The sequence below is a fragment of the Abramis brama genome (genome assembly GCF_963993115.1).
Source record: "Abramis brama genome assembly, chromosome: 22".
NCBI classification, from domain to species: domain Eukaryota; kingdom Metazoa; phylum Chordata; class Actinopteri; order Cypriniformes; family Leuciscidae; genus Abramis; species Abramis brama.
The window spans coordinates 12,265,422-12,291,661 of NC_139984.1; the positions used below are offsets into that span (position 1 = coordinate 12,265,422).

The 26,240-nt window shown below is 41.4% G+C and overlaps 1 protein-coding gene across 11 annotated transcripts in view; it reads left to right on the forward strand.

The window, feature by feature from the left end:
• LOC311073255 (uncharacterized protein) overlaps positions 1-26,240 on the forward strand; it is a 126,103-nt gene that overhangs the window by 34,576 nt on the left and 65,287 nt on the right. The gene's annotated exons all lie outside the window — the stretch shown is intronic.

Below are 26,240 nucleotides of genomic sequence, written 5' to 3' on the forward strand. Positions count from 1 at the left end.
TTGGCGCCCCTATGGATAAGTGGCGCCCCTAGCATTTGCCTATTCCGCCTATGCCCATGGCACATGGCGCCCTAGCCCGTGGTGGAGGCATCTGTTGATACAACAACATGCCGGGAAACTTGTTCTAAGGGCACTCCGGCCCGTAGAAAACTGAGGTTCGTCCACGGGGTGAAGGTCTGACGGCAGGCCGGAGTCACTGGGACTCGGAGCGTGCCGTGTTGCCATGCCCACCTCGGGACTCGATCGCGAAGCCAAAGCTGAAGTGGTCTCATATGAAGCAATCCGAGCAGCGTTACTGCGGCTGCGGATGCCATATGCCCCAGGAGCCTCTGAAATAGTTTCAGTGGAACCGCACTCTTGCCCTCGAACTGGCAAAGACAAGTCAGCAGTTACTGCGCGCGCGCGCTCGCTCGTAAGCTGCGCGCACATGGCGACCGAGTCGATCTCCATACCGAGAAAAGCGATCCTCTGCACGAGGCAGAGTTTTCTCTTCTCCCAGTTGACCCGAAGGCCCAGACGAGCTAGGTGCCGGAGCACTAGGTCCCTGTGTTCGCAAATCTGGTCTCGAGAGTGAGCTAGGATCAGCCAGTCATCGAGATAGTTCAGGATGTGAACCCCGTGTTCCCGGAGGGGAACAAGGGCTGCCTCGACGGCTTTCATGAAGATGCGAGGAGACAGGGCTAGCCCGAATGGGAGAACCGCATACTGGTATGCCCGCCCCTCGAAAGCAAGCCGAAGAAACGGTCGCTGCAAACCAATCCTGTGGCCGCACGCACTGGAGGATGCGTTTGGCCGTGAGCATCTTGAACGGCAGCCTGTGAAGGGAGCAGTTCAAGACGCGCAGGTCGAGGATTGGCCGTAACCCACCGGATTTCTTCGGAACAATGAAATAGGGGCTGTAGAAGCCGGACTTCATTTCGGCTAGAGGGACAGTCTCGATCGCACCCTTCGCCAGTAGGGTGGCGACCTCCGCTCTCATGACAGGGGCATTGCCACCGACCATAGTGAAGCAGACTCCCCTGAAGCGGGGAGGAGACCGCGCGAATTGAATCGCGTAGCCGAGCCTGATGGTTCTCGCGACCCAGCGGGACAGTCTGGGAAGCTCTAGCCAGGCTCCCAGAAACTGCGCCAGCGGGGTCATTCGAACCACAGACGTACCGTCGGTGGTGCAGCAAGGCGGAATGACCGGCCCAGGCGAGGGTGGCCGCGTCCTGCCAGAGGAGACCAGGAGAGGACCAGCGTCCCACGGGGGCGTGCTCTGGCAGGGGTCTGGCGACAGAGGGGGATGAGAGGAGCGTGGCCCGTGGGCGGCGCATGCTGTCATCCGAGAACTCTGTGACAGAGGGGGACGATAGTGGCTGGACCCGTGGGCGGCGCGCACTATGGTCCGAGAACTCTGTGTGCTCAGGGTTGGGGGAACCAGTCCTTTCTTTGACCACATTAGGGTACTGCTCGTCATTGGACGAGCAGCGGGGAGTGGAGAACAAAAGATTCTCCCCCGGCCCTCCACTGGGGGAAGGAGTGGCCCTGCTACCATCTCCTGTGAAAAACTGGTTGCCAACCCTGAGCAGCCCATCTCAGGGGCGCTGCTTAGCCTGGCGTTTAGCGGGGCGCGGGGCCAGAGAGGGCTGTGGCGCCTTCCTGCGGCTTCCTCCACCACACGGCCCGGGTGGAGGCTGCTGCTGGGGCTGTGCGGGAGGGGCGGGAGCCACAGGAGGGCGCCCTCGGCGGCGAGCAGGCTGAGGATTCTGTGCCGATGGCTGGGTGGAGGCAGCAGCGGGCCGTCGGGGCAGAATATGCTTTATAGCCTCAGTCTGCTTCTGAGCGGTCGAGAACTGTTGGGCAAAGTCCTCGACCGCACCGCCGAAGAGGCCGGCCTGGGATATGGGTGTGTCGAGCAGACGAGTCTGTTCGGCCTCCCGCATATCAGCCAGGTTCAGCCAGAGATGTCTCTCCTGGACCACAGCTGTGGACATCACCTGGCCCAGGGAGTGTGCGGTCACCTTCGTCGCTTGGAGAGCGAGGTCAGTGGCGGCACGCAGCTCATCAAAGAGCCCTGGGTCAGTCCTGCCCTCGTGCATGTCCCTGAGCACCTGGGCCTGGTAGACCTGCAGGATGGCCATGGCATGCAAAGAGGCGGCTGCCTGTCCCGCCGCTCTGTAAGATTTCGCCACCAGGGTAGACGAAAATCTACAGGCTTTGGATGGGTGCTTAGGGTCACCACGAGAGGAAGCACTCACCGGACACAGCTGCATCGCGACAGAGCGTTCCACCGGGGGAACCCCAGTGTACCCATGGGCAGTGGCCTCATCGAGGGGAGGAAAGGCGGAGGAGGTCGACGAACGATCACGGGAAGACAATGGTGTCTTCCAGGACCGCGTGACCTCCTTATGCACATCCGGGAAGAAAGGTATTGGGGTTGGACGTCGACGGCGGTCAGCGGCCGCACCCAAAAACCAATCGTCCAGCCGCGAGCACACAGGGTTGGGTGGTGGGGACCACTCGAGCCCAATGGCCGCGGCTGCCCGGGAAAGCATGGCCATCATCTCGGGATCTGACTCGGGCAATGCTGGAACACCCGAAGGTGGCAGCACAGCCAAATCTTCACTTCCCAATGACTCCTGCCCACCTTGTGATGCAGCGATCGACATTGCATCCTCTTCTGGAGCACTGAAAGAGACACGCGGGGCCTCCGTAGAGGGACCAGCGGTCTCAGTCTGAACGCTCTCGGGTATCAACGCTGGAGAGGGGGGTGTGGACCGCGGACGAATCGACGGTGTTTTGTTCCACACCGTCACCCTCAGGTCACCCTGGCCACCAACCGAAGTACAGCCTCTCGGGGAGACCGTAGATAGGGGTGTGGATGAGGGGACTCTCGCTCGAATGAGCTCATTGAGTCTCGACCGTAGCGTTGAGATGGTCATGTTCCCGTAGTGAGAACATGAGTCATCCACAAGCGCTGCGAGATCAATGCCCAAACACACAAAGCAGCGATTGTGCCCATCAGAATTGGAAACATTGCGACAGCAACCAGAAGTGCACGGGCGAGGCATCTTTAAAAAGACATGCCGCGTGCAAGCTCTTTTTGTGAGAGGAAAACTCTGCGGATGCTGAAGCGACCAGGGAGAAACACACTAACTGGCAGATCAGTGCACAGATCAGCAGGGTAATGTGCACTCGCTGGAAATCACCGTCACACCAACACCGGAGAGTCGCTCGTCTCGAAGGGAAAGGTAGAGAAAGAGTAAACTCAGGCTTTGGCTTTTGTGGAGTGAAGAATGCTCTCAGCTCCGAAGCGAAAACATATCTGCATGTTGCCGGTGTACTTCCTTATATACCCTCGAGGTGGGGCGGAGTTACACTATGCAAATTCCGCAGACCCATGGCATTTCATTGCCATTGGCTCGTTTTGTATACTCGAAGGTGATAGGCTTTCTAAGCGAAACCCCATTCGTCGTCACCGACGTAACTCGGAGTGACCACGAAAGGGAACAAAGGTCTATAAACTCGTTATGCTCCTGAGCATGAACCAGACCTTTTCTGTCCACTAAGGATGATTTAAAAAAAGAAAAGAAAAAAAAGAAAGAAAAAAAGGATAGTTTCTAATAGCTTTAAACTTTATTATTGTGCCTTTAAATGTTTTTTATTTCCTCATTTTAAAGAATGTTGAAACTACATTTCCCTACTCAGATGATCCCTATCCAAAGCTACTCTCGATGCGCCGAGTTGCGCTTAGGGAAAACATCTTTGTTGTGAATCTGGAAAGGTCATCATCTCGATGGTCACATCAATTGCCTTGAATTGATGGCTGTATTTCTGACCCTGAAGTACTTCCTCCAACAGTTAAGGGGCTACCATGTCCTAGTGCAGGTGGACAACACTTCAGTAGTCACCTACATAAATCTCCAAGGCGGACTGCATTTGCACTGTTTGAAAAGGTTCTGCTTTGGAATCAGGACAAGTTCCTGTCCCTCAGGGCGATTTACATTCCTGGGCATTTGAATGTGGGAGCAGTCTTTCTGTCAGGCTGTGACACACAGGGAATGGAAATGCCACCCCGAGATAGTCAAACATAGTGATGCACCGATGTGAAAATTGTGGCCGATACCGATAACCGATATTTACCGATGTCGATATCTCTGTATAGAAAACAAATTTTCTTTCGTTTTGAATTGTTCTGTTTAAAAGCACACATTTCAAGCTTTCTATATATGTCCCAGGTCTGTGAGGCAAGTACAGACTTACAGGCCTACGCTGAGTTTCGGTTCATTTATGAGACAAGCTCCAGGTTCACGCGCCGTCGCCTCTGTGTCGTGATTAAATATTTTCTACTATATTATATTCTTATATATATATATTTATTAAATCCAGGCAATTGGTTGATGAAACATTGATTAAAATTAAGATACAATTAATACAAAACTAAATTAAATTTAAAGACAGGCTTTGTGCTTTCTGTTTGAGGTCTCTGTGAAAGTTTTAAAGCAGTTTTTTAGTGCTGCTTTCAGAGCGCTCACGTCCGTAAAGGAGAACTGTCCCGTCGTAACATTGTTTTTTTTTTGTGAAATAGATTTCTAAATAAATGCGACTTATAGTCCAGTGCGACTTACAGTATATATGTTTTTTTCCTCTTCATGACGCATTTTTTGACTGATCGTTTTTTGACCTGTAGATATTCAAATATATTCAAATACATTGATATTTGATACCATTCAAATGATATTTTTCTCAAAAGTGACAGCTAGTATCAGGCAGAATGTAGTTATATGGTCGTAATAGGAATTGCAAAGAACAGCAGTCGTCTTGCCAAACAGTCCAGTTTGGCTCAATCCATATATTTGGCGACATAGTAGAAATTAAGCTAGCGTCCTTCGGGCTATGCACGTACACTTCCAGGCCAGGTCAGTAGTCTATACAGTATCGATCGGCTGCAGCTTGCTTTTACTCTAAAGTCTTGATGTATTGTCACCCTAGTAAAAAAAAACAGCCTATGTGGAGGTGGAAAAATATCTTCCTGGACCTTGAGTGATAAGAAGAGTTTCGTTTCACCATTGAATGGATGAAAAGCACGCTAACAATTAAAATATCCACTGTAGCTGCAGCCCAACTTTATTCTAGCCTACACGTAGCACGTACACGTAGCAAGTGTTCAGCGTGTGTTGACGTGAACTATGGACATAATTGAAAGTTTATGCACTGGGATTTTGTTGGGATTCACTTAAAGGCAGGGTAGATAGGTTTTTTCAGAAAAACAAAATTCCCAAATTTGTTTAAACTGTCTTTATATACCAATACATAATTAAAATGTAAGTACTCTGAAAAAAGAGAGTATAAAAATCGAGTGTCTGTAGTCCTCGCAGGACTGCAATAAACTGCTACTTATTCCATTCACTCCCACCCCTTCCCTTCTGGGCTCCTTCCAAAGCCACGCTCCCAAAACACATGAACGCGCGATGCCGACCGCTCAGCTGGAGGACGCTGTAACCAGTGTTGCCAACTTAGCGCCTTTGTCGCTATTTTTAGCGACTTTTCCGACCCCTTTAGCGACATTTTTTCAAAAAAGCGACTAGCGACAAATCTAGCTACTTTTTGGACAAACATCAGTAACCTCCAAATGTTGCCAGCACAGTCCTGCGAGCGCGAGGTTTGCGTTCTCCTTGCCGTCACACACCTCTCTTATGCGTCTTCTGTTCAGTGAATGGCTGAGAGAGGAGCAGCAGCAGCACGGAACAGACGTGAATGAGCAATGTTGTTTCCACGGATGGACTTATCACTTATTTTTTGTTTTATATTTAAAGAATTTAGTTTGACCATTTTATTTTATTACTTGTGCTTATCACTTGTAATACTCACTATCACAATGCTTTAGTTCACCCAATTCCCGAACTCTCTCTTCAGATAATTTTACACATATAAAAAAATAGTCATTCAACAGCTACTCGTTCTATTGTCTGACAAAAAAATATAGTAAATGAGAACAGCTTTATTGGACATTCGGCTATATTATATTATGTTATATTATAGTATAGTATGTTCTATAAAAACACAGTATGTGAACATTATTTTAACGAGAAAAAAACATTAGGCAGGCAGAACGCAAGTAAGCCGCGATGACGCCATGAATATGCAAATTGACGTATGACGTCATCTAGCGACATTTAGCGACTTTTAGGGGAGGCGTTAGCTACTTTCCTTTGAAAATAGTTGGCAACACTGGCTGTAACAAAATTCTAATTCAAGGAAGGAAGAGGACAGGGTCGGCTTGCGGAGCTGTGGGCGTGTTTATTTATAAATGGAAAAAAACAACAACAAAAAGTCGCACACACAGCTGTAGCAGCAAAGAGCAAAGTCCAATGTAATCAGCGATCGCGTCCTCGCGCTTCTCGCACTCGCACTATCACTATCACTATCAGCCCACAGATCTCCGCGTGTCTCTCTCCATGAATGAGGTTTCCCCATCCCTTATGTGCGATCTCTCCACGCCAATCACTGAAACAAGAAACAGGTGTTTGTCATTTGCACTTGACCCACTTACGCCGCACCTGTCTCCCGATCCTCTCATAGACAGTATATAAACTGGACACAGCGACCCCATAGGTTTCAAAGCCCTCATTTCCTGATTGCCGAGCGTACTGCGCAGACTCAAACTGAGCTTGACGACGTGGATGTGACGTGAGCAGCCTGCCTGACAGTTGTAAGTTTTCTAGTAGCTTTGCCAAACGAAATCTGAACCATTCCCTTCCGAATCTTGCAGAGACGGAAAGCGTGAGTAGGAGCTGTCCATGAGCTAGGAGCAGGAGCAATGTCATGACTCTCTATGGGCTTCTCCCTTGACTTTATCGGACTTTATGCCTCCACGTCCCCCCGATTGACTGTGAGCTTTTCCTGTCTCTACGGTAATTTCCAGAGAGTCGCGTGGTTATAACGCAATCATTAGCCTACTTTTACAAAAACTGCTTCTACGGGGCCATAACGTAAGATACAAGGTAATGGAGCCTTTTATACATTGTCATGTTTCTTTAGAAATAAACCATGGACAAATGGAGTCTTTAAACGCCTCAGATGTAAAGTTATTCACTGTCAAAGTGACGCCAAAATGAATGGGAGTCAATGGGATGCTAACAGCAGGTGAAGGCTTGTTAGCCAATGGCGGCTCCCGGGGGTGGTACGGAAATCGAGCGCTCAATTACCCCCCTGGATCCTCTCTCCCGTCACAGACTTCGCTAGGTCAGGCACTACAAGTCCCATCAGCCCTAGCGCTATATAAGGAAGTAGTGAGGTTTGTTCGCTCTCTCGCTTCCTGTCTTTGACTGATTCGTGGATGAATGGATGTCGCGGCACATCTAAAATTTAAACTGATGGCAGGTAGAAAGATTGGTTTGCTCTCTCACTTCCTCTTTGTTGCATTGATTGTGAGTCATGTGTGAATAATGTCGCGGCAGATTTATCACTTCAGAAGAAGAGTAGCGGACGAGCAGTTATGTTAAATACTGGCGCAGCGTTATTGAGAGCTGAATATATGATACACACCGTTAAGGAGGTAGTAGTTTTATAATTTTATGAAATTGTTTTTAGGATTATGTTTTAATGATTTTATTTTCTTTTGTTTTTAGTGTTTTGGCCGGATTATTGCCTGACTGATTGTTGCCTGAGTGTCCATCAAAATAACGGATGTTAGAGGTATTGTTTAATTCGAAGGGAACTTTTGAATGTTTTTCTATTATGTGCAGCATTTATCTTGAATATTTTATTGCTGTGTTTTTTTTTTTATATATGTTGTAAATAATTCTTTGTTGTAATTAACTGTGTTTCCCCTTACAGGGATGCACGGTTACCGTTTACTTTAGATTTCATTTTCTTTGGTTTATTTGTTTGTTGGATGCTGGACCATAATTGCATAGGGAAAACCTAGGCCATACAAGTATAGTAATGGTTTCATGGTGCTGACGGGTTTGTTCTACTTGCATTACCCACTGTTAATTAATTTGTTTTTCTTTCTTTTTAAACCAACGATGGCTTCCGGGTTACCCTCACTGTGTGGATGGCGGTGGTGAGGTGGCTGGGATCGTGTGGTGGTTTGGTCACTTTATTTGTTTCTTTCTTTTTTGTAGGTTTGCAAGTGTGATTTTGCTGTGAGCGTTGTTGTGGTGAGAGCATTTTGAATGCCACTCTGTCTTCACGACATAGTAACCCGTGGCTATCTGTGGGTTGTTGTTTTTTTTCATATCATTTGTTTTGTTTCTTTTCATTTATTTTTCTTTGTGGGTATTTGCATTGAAGATCTGTTACACCTTTTTTAATGTTGAATTATCTGAATAAAAAATGTGACTGTTGATTGAAGCTGCACTACCGCCTTGCGCCTGATTATTTACCCCATGTGGGTCATTATGTTACACAAAACTCTCAGACATTGACATGGCCTTTTCATTGCCTTTTCATCCTTATTCATAGTGTGAATTCAGGACACACTTGTATCCTTTATAAAAAATGTATTTTTATATAATTGTTTTTTCTTCTGAAAATCTGATGACATTTTGCACACAGGTAAAGGTGCCCAATATCAGTCATTTCTGAAAATAAATTACAAAAGTAAAAAAAAAGTGTTTTGGAAAATAGCTCTTTATTTGATTATAATAAAAACAGACTGTTCTCTGCTTATGTCATCTGTATGAAATGTGCATTTCTCTCAGGTGCATTCACTACTGCGAAGATCGTGAGTCTGCAACGTCAACTTCATCTTCAACTTCACACATCAAATACACAGGAATGATTATCGGTAGTGTTGGGTCCGAGTCCACCATGGTCGAGTCCGAGTCGAGTCCAAGTCCTTAACAATCGAGTCCGAGTCCAAGTCCGAGTCCAAAGAGGGCCGAGTCGCACTTGAGTCCGAGTCCTTAACATCCGAGTCCGAGTCGAGTCCGGCCGAGTCCACAAAGATTTAAATAGTTTTAAATTGACCTTTCACAAAGTCCCACCCCTCGAACTGTCGCTACGTCCGACAAGCCATTCCACTCTCACTCCACATGCTCTCACACAGTGAAATATATATTGCGGAGCAAAGAGGACACTGACAATGCGCCAACAGACAAGACAAGGATACTTCTGGTATGAAATAAAGTCTCAGCTTTCAAATTTTGTAATTTTTATGAAATTAAAACAATACACACCGTTTTGTGGTGCTTTAATATAGGCCTCAACTCAAGCAACACATGAACTGATAATATCTTCTAGTTATAGCACGAATTAAACATGAATGAACATCAGAACTGCAAAAAGAATTCAATACACAGCATTTTTCAAGTTCAAGTCCAATGACTAATCTACTATCTGGTTTGGTTTGTTTGTCGGACAAAAATGGCAGGTATCTGCATTATGATTGGTCAGATCGCATGTCAATCAAATTCCAGTGAAAGGTCTCAACACTGAGCTCTTAAATTAATATGTTAAACCTTACAAAATGATTCCAATGTATAGTTACAGTCATACGTTTACCTATCGTACATCTTTCAGATTCTGCAAGGTAATGCTCAAGAATATAACACGATGCATTAAGAGCCAGGAGTAAACTTTTGAGCAAGATGACGTTGATTTTTTAATTTTTATTTATTTTGATTATCTTATTTTGTTTTACATGCTAATATCTTATTTAGCCTCTAAATGGCAGGACTAAATTAATTAATGAATTTTTAAATAAAATAAGAGCAATTTACACCAATGATCCAGTTCAAAAATGTACACCCCCTGGCTCCTAATGGTTGCTTCCTTCTTGAGCATCACTAAATGTTTGCAGGGTTTGTAATAGTTGTGTATGAGTCCATCAGTTGTCTTCAGTGTGACAAGATGGATCTCACAATTATAGTCACTGCTAGTAAGGAGTCAAATATGCAGAAGATGCTGGAAAAGCAAAGAATGTGCAGGAGTTGGAGGATTTTTCCTCATGAACAACCATTTTAAAAAAAAAACAAACAAAAAAAACTTGTGGATCATTCAGGTAATTAAACACAATATTAAAATCAAGCCTATGTAATTTGTATTGTATTTTGTGTTTGTATTTTTTCTTGTGGACTAGGCTATTAAACATCCATTATGTGAAAAATATTTTTCAGGGCAGTAATAAATAGAAACAATGTTTTTATGATCATCCTCATTAAAAAATAAATAAATATTACATTTTGGAGATTCTGCAAGGTGTATGTAAACTTATGACTAAAGTGTAGGCTAAATCAATGTAACAAAAATCATAACATTATTAGACGCCAAAATGTTGCTTTGGTTATCACGTTCTCATGTTGCTATGGTTACTGTGTCAATCATCGCAATTTCATGACTCACAGGACTAAAATTCTGCGGATTCTCTCCCACATTTAAATGCAGTTATCACTCTTTTTAATTTACAGTGTGAACGTAACCACTGGTCCTCTACAAGCATGAAAAAATATATTATTTAGATTGTCAATAGCGCTCACTTTAAGCCATCACTTACTTACCGCGTTCTGCACTCTCACTGAAACTCTCGTCATAAACTCTGAAGTTGTCCGCACTGCACAGCGAATCTCTTATTTATATCGCGTCAAGACTTTGTTGTTTATGAGGAGATTTGCGAAAGGATAAAGCTCGCGCTGATTCTACGTTTTGAGCGACTTCTCCGCATGGTGACTCAAAACGCCTCTGATTGGCCACTGTGTTCATGCGCTTAATATACATATCTGTGATTGGCTACAATGCTCAACACTGACACAACACAATGTAAGCAATTTCGTTTCGTTTCGTTTTTGAATAATATTGTGTCCTCCAGTGCCCGGACTCGTCCTGTACTCGGCAAATTTTCCGAGTCTAAAATGTCCGAGTCCGTGTCAAGTCCGAGTACAAATTCATCCGAGTGCGTGACAAGTCCGAGTTCATTCAAAATTGGACTCGAGTCCGAGTCCGAGTTCGAGTACCCCAACTCTAATTATCGGCCTGTTCACATCAGCCCAATTTTGATATTATATTGGCGGCAGATATATCGTGCACCACTATATGTGAGTAATGACTGGTGTAAACCGTAGCTACACAGACACAATCTGCTGCCCCGATGTTAAAGTTTTGTTTGAAATTGAGACCATTGTATCTAATGGTGGGCAGATCGAGGCTTCGTGGAACACTGAAACTCAAATGTGCTGTATTGTGTCGACTTCGAAACAATCCGACACCCGTCTCCACGGGGGACCCCTAGTGGTCATAAGTGTAAATGCAACAAAAACCTGGGCCAAACATGCATAAAAACACCTCTTAAAAATCTATTGCATTATATTTATTTTTTTATTGAAAGTAAAATCTTTCAAATGCAATTATCTAATCATTTAATAAGGTTATCAAGTGTCCATATGTTCTTTTATCAATTCAGGGTCAGGGTTTGTTTTGTTTGTTCTATGAATGGCTCAGCTAAACGGGCCAATAAGAGACTATTAGCTACCATTATTCATTTTAATTATACTAATGTCTAATTAAAACGTCTACAAATAACTAAAACTGATCAGATATCTGGTAAAGCCATAGACTGTATAACCCATAGACACTTGTTCATTGGTTCTTCTCATTGACTCATGATTCATGGGTTGACAGATCATCACCACCAGCGGTGAACCATTGAAATTTCAAAACCGTTATGAATGTTATATTACGTAATGAAGCCTCGTTTACTGAAATCCTGAGACTCTGGCAGGTTGAAATGTGCTCCTAACCATTGATTCGGAACAAAAGCTTGACGCTTCATGAAGCAGTGTTTTGAAATTGCCATGACTAATTTTATCTACTGACTCCAATGGAGTTTGGTAGCGTTGTTGTTTGTGCGGCCTATGTCCCACCTAGTGGAAGTGCAGCGAGAGCAGCAGAGTGTATCGCGCACTGTGTTCAAGCTTTTAACACTTTCCAACTATATTTAGGCTATTACTGGACAAATTGAAACGGGTGGATTTAAATCCTTTTATTATAAAATGGTACTTACTTTTTTTAACAGACAGAACCCAGCAGGTGGTAAAAGGTTAATAAGATGATATCTGATTCTCATTATATCAGTACAGGATTCCCTTAAGTGTGTGTGTACACAATGGTTGTGTGAGCAAAAACATTAACAATTGCATTGTGAATTTCAGTGCTGATACTGCTATTTTTAGCTTGTATAAAGATCAAGACATCTCGTCTTGCCACTCTGAAATGAACCAGTTTGTGGAGTGGTGTGATGCCCACCACATAATTGTGAATTTATTTAAATTATTTATTTATTTTTATTGTTGTATGATGTGCCACATTGAAGACTTGGAAGTAAACGCCCACTGCTATGATTGGATAACAGTTTTACATATGAGTTTCATGTAAAGTGTGAATCGGTGGGCGGGGTTAAACAGGCAGTGTTGAAGTAGGCGTTGATCTTCTGCGGAGGTGGTGATCCCCACTTTGAAAAACCTGTCGTTCGCTTTGTCAGCTTTTATTTGACTAACAGGGACGTTTTCAGTTCTGAAACTTGCAGGATATTCTTTCCAATTCACAGCGGACCTACTAGGAAAGCCGAAGGGTGGGACCCTGTCATGTGCAAAGGAGGAAATAGAAGACAGTGTGGCGGCTGCACATGGAGACTCCTCTAGAAGTATTCCTTTGGATGAATGCCCTTTCCAACTGCCGATTCTTACACCACACACCTCTTTTAACATGGCAGACTTCACCATGGATGAAGTGAGAGCAGTGGTTAAAAAAGCACGGGCGGGATCAGCCCCAGGACCATCAGGAACCACCTACAAAATCTATAAATGCTGCCCACTGCTGCTGAAAAGGCTCTCAAAGCTCCTACGGACACTGTGGAAGAAGAAGCTGGAACCCGGGCTTTGGACTCTCGCTGAAGTTCCTTCAGAGGTAATTGAGCTTGAAATGGCACATATGGATGCGCTGCAGATGAGGTTCACCGTAGGTAGCGTCACCACCAAATGGCAAAGGCTCGAGAAGGGCATCATGGCAGGATGCACGATTTCCGTGGCCCTGTTCATAGCGGCTATGAATCTGTTGCTAAAGGCAGGAGAAATGCAGTGCAGAGGCCCGCAAGCAGTCGACGGCACGAGACACCCCGCTTGTCGAGCTTTCATGGACGATGTGACTGTGATGACTCCATCTATTCAGGGGACACAGTGGATCCTGAGCGCACTGGAAAAAATGGCAACATGGTCACGCCTGCAGTTCAAACCAGAAAAGTCAAGGAGTCTCAGTATATTGAAGGGGAAGCTAACAGGAAATATCTTCAACATCCAAGGCTCTGAGATCCCAACAATCCAAGATCAAAGGATCCGATGCCTTGGTAAGCAGTACGACAGCTCTCTAAAGGACAGCGGCAATCTCACTTATACCAAGGCCCAGCTGAACACCTGGCTCAAGGCAGTCGAGCACAGCCAGCTGCTCGGGAGGTTTAAAGTCTGGTGCTTCCAGTATGGCATCATACCCCGGCTAAAATGGCCCTTCCTACTCTACGACTTTCCCATGTCCCAGGTGGAAGGAATGGAAAGACTGTGCAGCAAGTACTTGCGGAAATGGTTGGGAGTCCCCCCATCATTCAGCGCAGTCAACCTGTACAGCAAGACCTCCAAGCTTCCCTTGCCAGTCTCATCGGTGGTTAAGGAGTTTAAAGCCACCAAAGCAAGGGCAGTCAGTACACTGCTCTCGTCTAAAGATGGGAAAGTAAGACATGCAAGCAAGACCATCAAATGCAGCAGAAAGTGGAAACCCCAGCAAGCCGTAATGGAAGCAGAATCCTACTGGAAACACCAAGAAATCGTAGGCGTGGTATGCCAGGGACGCCTGGGCCTCGGACACTATAGTGATAAGAGGTGGAGCAGGGCTGATACCAGAGCTAGAAGAGGCCTTGTGGTGCAAAGAGTCCGAGAGGCAGCAGAGGTGGAACGTCAGGTGAAAGCGATTGGACTTGCTTCTCAGGGTTGATGGACGCAGTGGGACCAGGCACAGGAGCGACCATTGTCTTGGAAGGAACTGTGGCAGACCGACCAGGGGAAGCTAAGCTTTCTCCTGTGCTCAGTGACTGACCTGCTGCCAACACCAAGAAATATAAAGATCTGGGGCAAAGAGGAAGACCCATCTTGCAACCAATGTGGAGCAGCATTCTGTACACTAAACCACATTCTGGCCAGTTGTCCAAGGGCATTGGCAGAAGGCCGCTACAGATGGAGGCACGACAAGGTCCTCACGGAAATTGCCAAATGGGTGGAACAGCAGCGAGTCAAAGCCAACAACAAGCAGGCCTACCTGCCCCAGTCCACAACCTTTGTGAGGGAAGGAGACAAGGCTCATAAGACCGGCATGGGGGCCAAGAACCCACCCTCTACCTTGCAGCGAGCCTCTGATTGGGAGGTGAGAGTGGACCTGAAGAAGAAGCTTGTCTTCCCTCAGGACGTGGCAGCGACATCCCTCCGACCAGACATGGTCCTGCTATCCAGGAGCACGAAATCCATCATAATTGCTGAACTCACGGTGCCCTGGGAAGAGAGGCTAGCCACGTCACACCAATTGAAAAAAGTCAAGTACCAAGACCTGGTCGACGAAGCCACTTTAAAGGGGTGGCATGCAACCAGCTACCCCATTGAAGTCGGGTGCCGCGGGTTCCCAGCAAAATCGGTGCGCTACTTCCTCCAGAAGATGGGCCTGGAGCTGAAACAGCTGAAGAAAGCCACCAGGGACATAGCTGCAGCAGCCGAGTCCAGCTCAAGATGGCTGTGGCTGAAGAGAGCCCACAGTTGGAATCCTTCTGCAGGTGAAGGCTAGGCAGTCTTCATGGCCCCACTCAGGCGAGGTGTTCAGGTTAAGGGGCGAAACAGCTGAGACCCTGAGATCCCTGCTGATGATGCGGAAGGGTTCCAACAATGTGGATGCTCCAAGGAATACCATCTTGGAAGAAGATCTGTATCACCATAGTTAGTGTAGTTCCTACAGTGGCAGAAGCAGCTTGTGGCAAAGCATCTTTGATGTTTATTTCACCTTTATAGTATGATGACCTCTTATGTCAAAAGCTTTTCTCAGTTCATCACCCCTTTAAAGGTGCCATGTGTCATAATTGAGGTAAAAATATCCAAAAAATAAACTACACGCATCAAAAGAATGAGAAGAAATAAGGGCGATGATGTCATTAAAAAAATGACAAGTTATAGTGCTGCAGAGATATCAACCTGAATTAGCATTAGCATTACTAGCCACGGCCCGACAGGTGTCGTAATACCAGTTTCGGCCATGGGAGGCGGTATGCGGGCAACATGACCACCAGTCAAACATGCAATACACGAATAACTCGCACGGCTTGTGGGCGTACTTGAACCTGATGTCAATCGTGTGGAAAGTAGCCTACAGCCCACGTACTACTACATTCAAATAAAATCTGATAAAAAAAGGAACAGAACCAGAGTAAACATTGGCACTGCTTTCCATCGCTGGAGACAACTAATGGACATGAAAGAAATGAGGTTCGACTCCGAACTTGCAACATTTATTTTGGATTGGTAAGTATATGCTGTTAGTATTTCGTTAGAAGTTTGTTTTTTATGTTTGTGTAGTTTTTTCGGGAAGTTATAACATAGAAATGTATCGAAGGCTGTTCGATAAACGTATAACGTACATATAGTATTGTAATAGTATATAGCACAATCTCTATAGCTCTTTTTTTCTTGCCAACTACGTGACCTATATTATGTTTATTAAATGGCTTTCCTGAGGTAAATCTGACATAATTGTTCTCCAACTGTGTTATTGACCTCTTCACGCTGATAAAAAACACTGATTGGTCGATATTATGTATGAGGAATACATTTTGGTAAGTTGTAGCCTACTGTATCTTTCAACAGTGTTCGTGTTTTTTACTAGTAGAGATGATCGGTTCACGTGCACTAGGGATCTGTCGTGTAACATTTACAAGCGCCAAAACGGTATTTATTGTTTGAATTGCGTGATAAAATTGACATAATCTGAGAGCTGAGATTTTTTTATATCATAACTAACCTGCTCTGTCTAGTCTGTCGGTATCCGTGTCCTCTTTGCTTCGCGATTTTTCTGTGCGTGAGAAAATTGATGTGTGGTGTGAAAGGGAGTAGCTTGAAGATGTCAGAGTAGACCAACTCACTTTCTGGAGGTATACTGCCCCCATCTGGTATGGAATGTGGAGTATGAATTTATTTTTTTTGACAGATGGCACCTTTAAAGAAAACTGAGATGATATTCGATCCAGAGTCAATTGGAGACCATTGCCCTGCATATTCATAACCTCCCAATCACACAGGTGTTCTCGTATAAATATCTTGGTGTTTATATTGACTGTTCTCTTGCATGGCATGTTCATGTTGACAATTTGTGCAGTTGTGCACTCGTTTTCAACAAAGATTGTATTTTGAGAAGGCTCAGACTTTATGGTGTCAGTAGTAAGATTATGATGTTTTATCAAGCTGTACTGTAGAATGTGATTAGACATGGATTACACCATTGCTATGGTAGTTTGACAGTACAGTTGAAATCCAAGCTTGGACGTCTTCAAACAGTCATGAAGATCATGGGCAGAATATAACCTTTTTATCGTCACACCTTGTGCAAAAGTCTATGCTGAGAGAGGCATATCAAATTCTGTGTGATACAACGCACACCCTGAACTGATGTTGCCATCGGGTAGGAGGTTAATGCCATGTTGCAGATTAAACCGGTTTAAGAATTCGTTCATTCCTTCTGCAATTAAGCTATTAAATAGCACAAAGTAAAAAAAAGTTTTCCCTCATTTTTCAAATTTTCCCGGTTTAACTATATAACAACTATACAACATAGAGAGCTATTTTAACTTATAAACTGGCTCATTTTTTTTTTTTTTTTTTTTTCCCAAGAGCGCACATTTAGAAAGATCTTGATAAATTTTAATTTCTTTACAGAGAATGGTAATTTGTTAATTCCACTAAATTAGGCAGTCTGAAGAGTTAAGCGCTCTCTCCCGTCTCACTGCCATCACAATATAGTGGGGAAGAAATACAGTAAATGCAGTCATTTGTTTAGTAAAACGAATTGGCATTTTTTCACTAATCTGTTGAATAAAGGATTCCACTCGCTCATTAAGACTGACTTGCCGCCACCTACTGGCAGTTTTAGTTTCATAGGTCAAAAGTAGACAGTTTCTTTTCATTTAGGTCCTATTTCAATCATTTAATATTTCTACTTTAAAGGTTACATTTAAAACTTTAATCTCTTTACATAATTTATGCAATTACAAGTTGCTATGCAAATCCACTGAGCTGCATTAAACTGTGTGTAAACCCAAAGATGGATTTTATTAATACTGACTTCATTTTATTGTTAATACAGGTAATTGCCACACAGTGTCTTTGTATTCTGATTGAATTTTATTAAATTTAAGAAATCTGATATAAGAGGACACAGATATGACAATACATTTAAAAATACTGTAATGTTCATCTCTGCCAGTGTTATTTTGATCAGTCTGTCTCTGAGCACATCCAGTATTTTATTTTCATTCCTCATTACAGTATAATTAAAAGCGATACATTTTTCTATTAATATATTATGTTTTATTAGGCTTTAAAAAATATTACTTATAATTTAAATTAACTTAAAGGATAACTCTCGCCAAAATGCAACCTATAGGGTCTTATAGTCGATCTCCGAATGTGAATGAATTGGCTCTGAATTTTAGTATTGCTTCTCATATGAGCATGAGCATCCTTTTTCAAATACCAGGTCAATATTGATTTTCACTAATGACAAAACTGCAAATTATCTGTGAATTTATATGTAACTAGCTTTAGGCGCTTTCCATCTGTCCTCTCCTCCCTGTTACGTTGCATTCGGAGATCGACTATTTTTGACTGCCAAAATGCCGGCGGACACCGATACAGTGAGTTGTTCAAAATCTTTCTTTTTAGTAAACTGTACACAATGTTCTCAATGCTCGAGTTCATGTGTAGAGCCCCTGGTGAGACTTTGAGTTTCATGTTGTGTTGAGCCTTCTTAGTTTTTTTTTTTTTAAATAGCGATTTTTGATGCTATACAAGCACTCCCATTCAAAAGGCAATTTGACCGAAAACGAAAATACGGTCAAACTTAAGTGGCATTTCCATTCTAATTATGCTTTTAAATTGTAGATTCGCCAAAATGCAACCTAGGGTCTTTTTGTTAGTTACCCTTTAAAAACAATCTTCACAAAAACTCATTGTAATGTCACATTTACCTCCCCTTCAATATATCAGAGCTAACTTTTTTTTTTTTTGGTCTTGTCTGTTTAACAGCGAAGCCAGGAGTGTGTCCAATCACAAACGATGGAACAATAATGTGTTTAGTGAAGGGTGAAGAGTTGTGTGCCGATGACAGTGAGTGTCCCGACAATCAGAAATGCTGCAGCACTATGTGTAATGGACTTGACTGTATGACTCCAGTTACAGCAGGTTATATTATATTATATTATATTATATTATATTATATTATATTATATTATATTATGGAGTTTTAAAGGGAAATGCAAGAGGATTTTGGGTCCTCCCAGACCTGCTTTTTTTTTTTTTTTTTTTTTTTATGTTTAATAAACTTTTTTTTTTTTTTTCTCAATGATATTATGTTAACTAATTTAAATGTAAGGTTTTAATCTTGGTTTTAGTTAAATATTTTTATTAAATATATACTTTTAAATATAAGGTTTTAATCTTGGTTTTAGTAAACGTTTATTAAATATAGGCTACTTTTAAATATAAACTTTTTTTTAAAGTTTTAGTTAAATACAGCTAATTACTTCTGTAATCGCGATTTTAAAAACATCAGTTAATCTTTTTATATTGTAGTAATTTCATAGCTGCTCTCCAAATCGATAAAGAAACAAATTAAAGACGGTATATTTTAATTATTTGTTGTAATGGCATCTTATTATGAATGAAGGCCAGGATCACTGATATTAACACTGGAACTGTCTCTGAAATTGATTTTAGTTTAAGTTGTATTATTAAATATTGAGACATTCAACACAGTATAATTGAAGGCTATAAATTTAAACATTTATTGTGCTTTTAAAAAAAAATGTACTTAAGTGAACTTAAAAAATCTTCACATTAACCCATTATAATAATTTACACTTTATAAACCTTTACCTGTCGCATTCCTACCTGTCTAACGGGTCGAAAAATATACAGAAATTTAATAGTTATCAAACACTTTACAGTCTTTACTGCATAAATTATAAATTAAATATTTCTCACATTCACTACTTGCTTTCTATAATTCACATTTATTTTACTGCATTATTATTTAACATATTCGTGTATGTAAGAAAACAAATAAAAAAAAAAGTAATAAAATAAACCAAAGTGATTTGGGCCCCCCTAGCGTCCTGGGCCCAAATGCCTGATATACTCTGCACCCCCAGACCAGCCCAACACCCCCACTATAAACGCACCCCTGACTACAGGGCTGTTAAATGCTTGAATCTGATTGGTTGATGAAGATTCTAAGGTATGCAATTATTTTTAGGGGAAAACAGGCTAAAGTAGTTCCAGACAGGTCTTCACCACATTACATGTCCTTTACATGTCCAAATGATTTCAAAGGCATTTTTTTCAAATAGCAAAATAACCAAAAAAGTTAAAACTCAGTAAAAGACATTCAGCATTCAGTGATTTGGCTTCTGTCATGTGTCTGTATAACAGTAAAGCCAGGAGTGTGTCCAAGAAGAAAATATGAAGCAGCAATGTGTCCAGGCACGTGCACACGTAGACATAAAAGGGGGCTTGAGCACCTGCCCTTTTTATTCCTGGAGAGAAAGTGCCCTTTTTTCTGGGGTGCTTTTTTTTTTTTTTTTTTGAAAAATAATATATATTTCTGTTTGCGCACAGCTTCCCTGTCAAACAAATATATGTATTGAAGAATAGTATATCTAAATATCAGGTCAGGAGTTCTGAAGCGCTCCCTCTCCCTCGACTGTTAAACCCGATTGCTTCCGCTAAAGAAAATAGTACGCTCCGTCTCTACGGTTAGAATCCTGTGAGTCCATAGCAACGCTCTGTTTTTCATGGCAACGGTCTGTAATAACACACCGCATTCTACATTGGAATTCAACCAAGCCATGTAATAAAATAAGTTAATAAAATAAGCTTATACTACAGGGCCGTTGAATGCTTGAATCTGATTGGTTGACGAACGTTCTAAGGTGTGCATTATTTTCAGGGAAATGCACAGCTAAAGTAGTTCCAGGCAGGTCTTGACCACATTACAGTTCCATATCACTTCGCGTAGTTAACTGTAATAACGGAAAATAGGATACAATTCATAACAAGAAAAAACATTTAGCCCCATGCGCTTGATCTGCAATTTTCAATGTCTAGCTTCACAATCAATGGAAACATGCAGTTTAAAGAGCAACTTGCAGGTTAGAAGACCCAACAAGTCAATGTATAGAAAAATAATGTAGGAACTAGATTTTCTTTAAAAAAAACTTATAAATATGCTACAGTGGCTTCTGGAGTCGTTTTTGTGAGAAAATTTTACTTCCGCATCTGAAAATGGGCGTGACGGGCGAGAGTCGTGACGTAGCACGAGGGAGAGCGGTCGATTCAAACAACAGGGAAATATGGATTGCAATGACATTTCGGACGCTGAGGAAATTGTTTACGGACCACAGCCATACAATTATGAGCCTGCTAGGCTGCCAAGAGAGCAGGGACAGGCCAGGATTAATGTTAGACAGAACATATTGGAACTTACAATAACAGAAACTAAGCTTTGATCAGGCGTTTGTCATGCTCATTAATATCCGCCCAGACTAACCTTACGTGATATAACTTAGCAGTTTCTCATGGAGAGACAGAGAGATATTTATTCCTGATACATTTTTTGTTCCATAGGTGCTTGTGTGGGAAATGCGAGGCAATGTTTACAGCTGAGGAAAGTCAGTGTTGCAGGGAGGTGGATGCATACTGGGCCTTAGTGGAAAATGCCAAACTTCCATGGTTGCAGTTAGTGTTACTACAGTAAAGCCATGGTGAATGTTGCTGATCTGTGGACACTGGATAGTTCGTTCATTCATTGCACAATGTTTATTCCAGGTTTCCACGTCAGCGCTGTTTGATCCGTTAATAACGGAGAAATGTGAATATTTCTCACTAGATCTCGCAGCGATGTTATTACTTCAGTGGCGAATTCTTTATTTACTGGATCTCGCAGTGTTGCTTGATCAGGCTCGCGCTGCACTGGTCCAAACTGATAAACGGTCCACACAAACACAATAACGAGTAACTGTTAGCTCAGTTTCGTTCCGCTTACATTGCGTTTGCCAGTTGATGTTGTGCTCGCGCCTACATCCAGCGGGAGAACCCGAAGATGCGTGCACTGAAGGAACCGCACCAGCTCTGAGTCTCACCCGGTTCTTACTTCGGTATCCCATGTTGAACTCCTTCATATCGCCGGGACGATAATCCTCCGATCTGAAGTGAACGCTACACACGACCGCGTTTTCCGAAGCCGACGCGGAAGAGAAATCCCGTCTCTTCACCTGCACAACCCGCACCCAGGCACGAAAGATAGCACCGTCCTTTTTCCTGTTAGGAAACCGGTGGACTCGATGTCCTGACAGGCTGGAGTTTTTGCAAGCTCCACAAACACATAAATTTACCATGACGATGATAAATTGAAATACAAAAACTACTGAAAACACACTGTCTCACGACCGCTCTTACTGAATACCAACCCACTCTGCACTGAGCTGCGGCAGAGCACAGCACACGTCTCCCTCGTGTGACGTAAAATGACGCGATGTTGAAAAAAAAAGCGGTTTGTACGAGCAGTCAAAGAAACGCTCACTTTATCTACTAAATTGGTGTCATTATGTCGTTTTAAAACATTTTAAATCCTGCATTATCTTTTCATATGGTATTTTCATACACGGTTATATATTCATTTAGATTTTTTTTTTACCTGCAAGTTGCTCTTTAATTTTAATAAATAAAGCCTATATTTCTATCTATAATCAATAGAAAATTAAACTGAATATAGGGTAAATAAATGGATAGTCCTGCAGCACGGATTTTTATTGCAGATAATATAACAAATAAATAATTATTGATAGGCCTTACTTGTTAAAAGGCTTTTTTCCCCCATTTATTTGGCTAGTCTACTATCATCTGTCAATAATAGAAAAAAAAAAGAATGAACGAATTAATTAAAACGAATTGAATTAATAAATAAATAATAATAGGCTATTGACGCACATGCTTTTCTGTCTCATTATTGCAACATCTCTCTCTAATAACTGCATAAAGCCGAGCCGAGGACTCACTTTAAGGCCGGTTATGAATGTAATTTGATGACTGATCATGCCCAAACGCTTGTTCAGCGCGTTCAGTCTGTGAATCAAAGTCGGTGTTTAAAATATACTGCGATGAAAACAGTCTGAGAATGTGTCAGCTAGTCGTGTGTCCCCAGCATTAGTCTGCTATCAGTGGCTCAAACCTCCGTTACTAACTCTAAAATGACGTTTTGGAATTAGCAACGGAGGCATTGGATTAGATGCGTAAGAAATCAGGTGATATGCTTTAGTTATTTTGTTTATCCTATTTACCTGCATTGCCCTGTCAATTAGATGCAAATGTGTGCATTTTAACTAGTTGACGCCTAATTTGCATACAGAACGTCCCCAGTTAATGACTTACATCAAGAGTCTTTCCCCCTGAAATTTAGAAATCTAAATTGGTGAATTTAGAAGAAATCTACAGATGCAAACAGATGGAGGATACACTCTAAAAAATGTAGTAAATCTGAGTAACTGCATCTGGTAGCCTACATTAATAAATAAAACTGAGTAGAAATAAGTTAACATTAAACATTAAAAATAACAATATTTATAAATTAACTTTTTATTTATGAGTAATTTTACTTTTTTTATTTCCTCTAAACCTTTATAAAATAGTATTCCATACAACCACAAATACATACATGACATTGGCTTTTATTTAATTTTTACTCAATTATTTTGGTAAGTTTAATTTTAAAGTGTTATGTATTCTGATAACACCAAAATAAATTAACGATGTAGTGCCTTGTGCAAAAATAAACAAATTATTAGTAAAACACGCCCCTCTGCTTGATGCAGTTATTTAGGTTATTCTAAATATGAAGAGTTCAGATGAAAAAGCCTCTAAGTGCCATCTGAAATTTCCTTCTATAATGATAATTTTTATCAAGCTTGTATGTTTATGTTCACTTATTTCACATTACTGGCAATGAAAAGTACCTATTAATTGTCATTTAAGTTAAATTACTGAACTTAAATATACGAGCTTGAAAAAAAAAGAAGCTCATTTTAGAAGAAAATTTCAGATGGCACTTAGAGGCTTTTGCATCTGAACTCTTCATATACTGTATACTTGAAACTAGTAGCATAGAAAATGTTTTCAAAACATGCACATTGTGGAATGGTTTCCTTTGCTGCTCTATAAACCTAGTGAATACTAAGGAGACCATGGTTTCTGTGAGAACTGATTATTTTGTAGACATCTTTTGAAAATGAAACAATTGCGTGAGTTTGAGGAAGATAAAATGAATTAACTTTTTATATTAATTTTTTAAAAAGGAAGTCAGAGTTGCGTTAATATATATACTTTTTTGTTTATAAAAAAAAAAAAAAAAACGTAATTATGAGAAGTGCCCTTTATTTCACTTGAGCCCCTGCCCCTCAAAATGTCTGTGCACGTCCCTGAATGTGTCCCCGGATACGTTTCGTGTCGTGTGCCAATGACAGTGACTGTGCCAACAATGAGAAATGCTGCAGCAATGGATGTGGACTTCAGTGTATGGCTCCAGTTACAGGTATTTTTATGTTATATTATGTTATATTATGTTTATTAGGCTTTAAAACTTATTTAAGTGAACTTAAAACAATCTTCACAAAAATGCATTTTAGCAGGCTTAATTAAAAGGATAGTTTACCCAAAAATGAAAATTAGCCCATGATTTACTTGCCCTTAAGACATACAGTATATGACATTCTTCTTTCCGACGAATACAATCGGAGTTCTATTAATGTCCTGGCTCTTCCAAGCTTTATAATGGCAGTGAATGGTTGTTTCAGTTTTGAAGTCCATCAAAGTGCATCTATCATCGTAAGTGCTCCACACGGCTCCAGGGGGGTTAATAAAGGCCCTCTGAAGCGATGCGTTTAAAGAATGGATATTATATATTTATTGAAGTAAAATAACTAGCTTGCGGCCAAACAAACATACAGATTCCGTTTGAGTCTAAAGCACAACTTATGCGAGTGATGGGACATATTGCTGATATTTACGCCACACCATGATGCATTACGCTACTTCCGACGTCACAAGTTGCGCAAATAGACTGCGTATTCGTCTGAAAGAAGAATGTCATAGATGCATAGGATGACTTGGGTGAGTAAATCAATTTTCATTTTTCTGTGAACTATCCCTTTTAAGCATAAATAACTGAAGGAAATATTTGATGAACAAATAAAGGCAACTCGTATGATTTATATTCCTTTGGTTTCTCTACCCAATACATTTAAAAATTACAAATCCAGTGAAAATGCAGGAATCAGACTCGTTCTGGAAAAAGTGGTATCGGTGCATCCCCAAGTCACATTTATTTGCCCTTCAATATATCAGGCCTTTTTTTTTCTGTCATGTCTGTTTAACAGCAAAGCCAGGAGTGTGTCCAAAACGTATACCAATGATGTGTCCCCTGATGCTTTCCGAGACGTGTGACGATGACAGTGACTGTGCCGACAATAAGAAATGCTGCAGCACTTGTGCTGGACAAGGGTGTATAGCTCCAATTACAGGTGTTTATGTTATGTTATGTTATGTTATGTTATGTTATGTTATGTTCAGGGGTACTGTTAAGAGTTTTAAGGGGTATGCAAGAGAATTTTGGGCCCCTTCCAGTTTTTTTTTTTTAATGTATTCACTTATTTCAAGTTCACTATGGGGATGTAGTATGCTTGAATCTGATCTGTTGACAAAGATTCTAAGGTGTGTAATTATATTCAGGGACACGCACGGCTAAAGTAGTTCCAGGCAGGTCTTGACCGCATTTTGTTCATGTCCATTGTCCATATCATTTCAGTTATATCACAGGTCCTTACAGCAACAACAGCAAAAAACGTTAAAGGCATTCATTTTTTTTTTCTCTCTATCATTTCTGTATAACAGCAAAGCCAGGAGTGTGTCCAAGCAGAAAATCTAAACCAGGAATGTGTCCCCTGATGCATTTCATGTCATGTGTTGATGACAGCGACTGTTCCAACAATGAGAAATGCTGCAGCAACGGATGTGGACTTGACTGTATGGCTCCAGTTTAAGGTTATTATTATATTATATTATATTATATTATATTATATTATATTATATTATATTATATTATATTATATTATATTATATTATATTATATTAGCACGGCTTCATCCTCAGACCTCAGTCATTTGACATGCATCATGCCTCAGACTAAAAGGCTTCAGCTACTGACCGAAACTGCATCTCGCTTCAGGTCACAGGAAAAACAAAGTCAGGTCTCGTACGATTAGGCATCGGGCGAAACGGCCTCAGATGGAAGCATAAAAAGTTTCAAATTGTTCAGAAGTGGTACAGAATAAATTCAGAAGAGTGAATTGTAAGCTGTAGGCTACTTGTACCTGAATTGATTTTATTTGAATAAAACATGTCCCACTGAGATTTAGTACATTTGTATTCGCTAGCTTTAGTTGCATGTTTAAAAATTAGATAAGTAACATATTGCAACTAGCTAGCTTGTTTGTTGGCAAAATATGGTGAAGAATACTTTTGAGCTTTTTTACACTTTTTATAAACACAGGCTTCTTTGTGTATAGAGGTTACCAGAGAAATGGCTAAATATGTATTAGTGCTGTAATTGTAAAAAATAAACTAATTTTTATCGTGATTGCAAAAATATTAAACATTTCTGATGTTTTATTGTAGTAATTTTAGTTACTTTCCAAATTAATGTAGAAACAAATTAAAGATATATTAAAGAGTACATTTAAAATATTTGTTGTAATGGCATCTTTTTATGAAGGCCAGGATCACAGATACTAATACTGCTCCTGAAGTAGTAAATATACGGAAATTGAATGGTTATTAAACACTTTATAGTCTTAACTACATAAATTATAAATTAAATGTAGATTAAGTCGTATTAAAGCTACAACTTTGTTACCT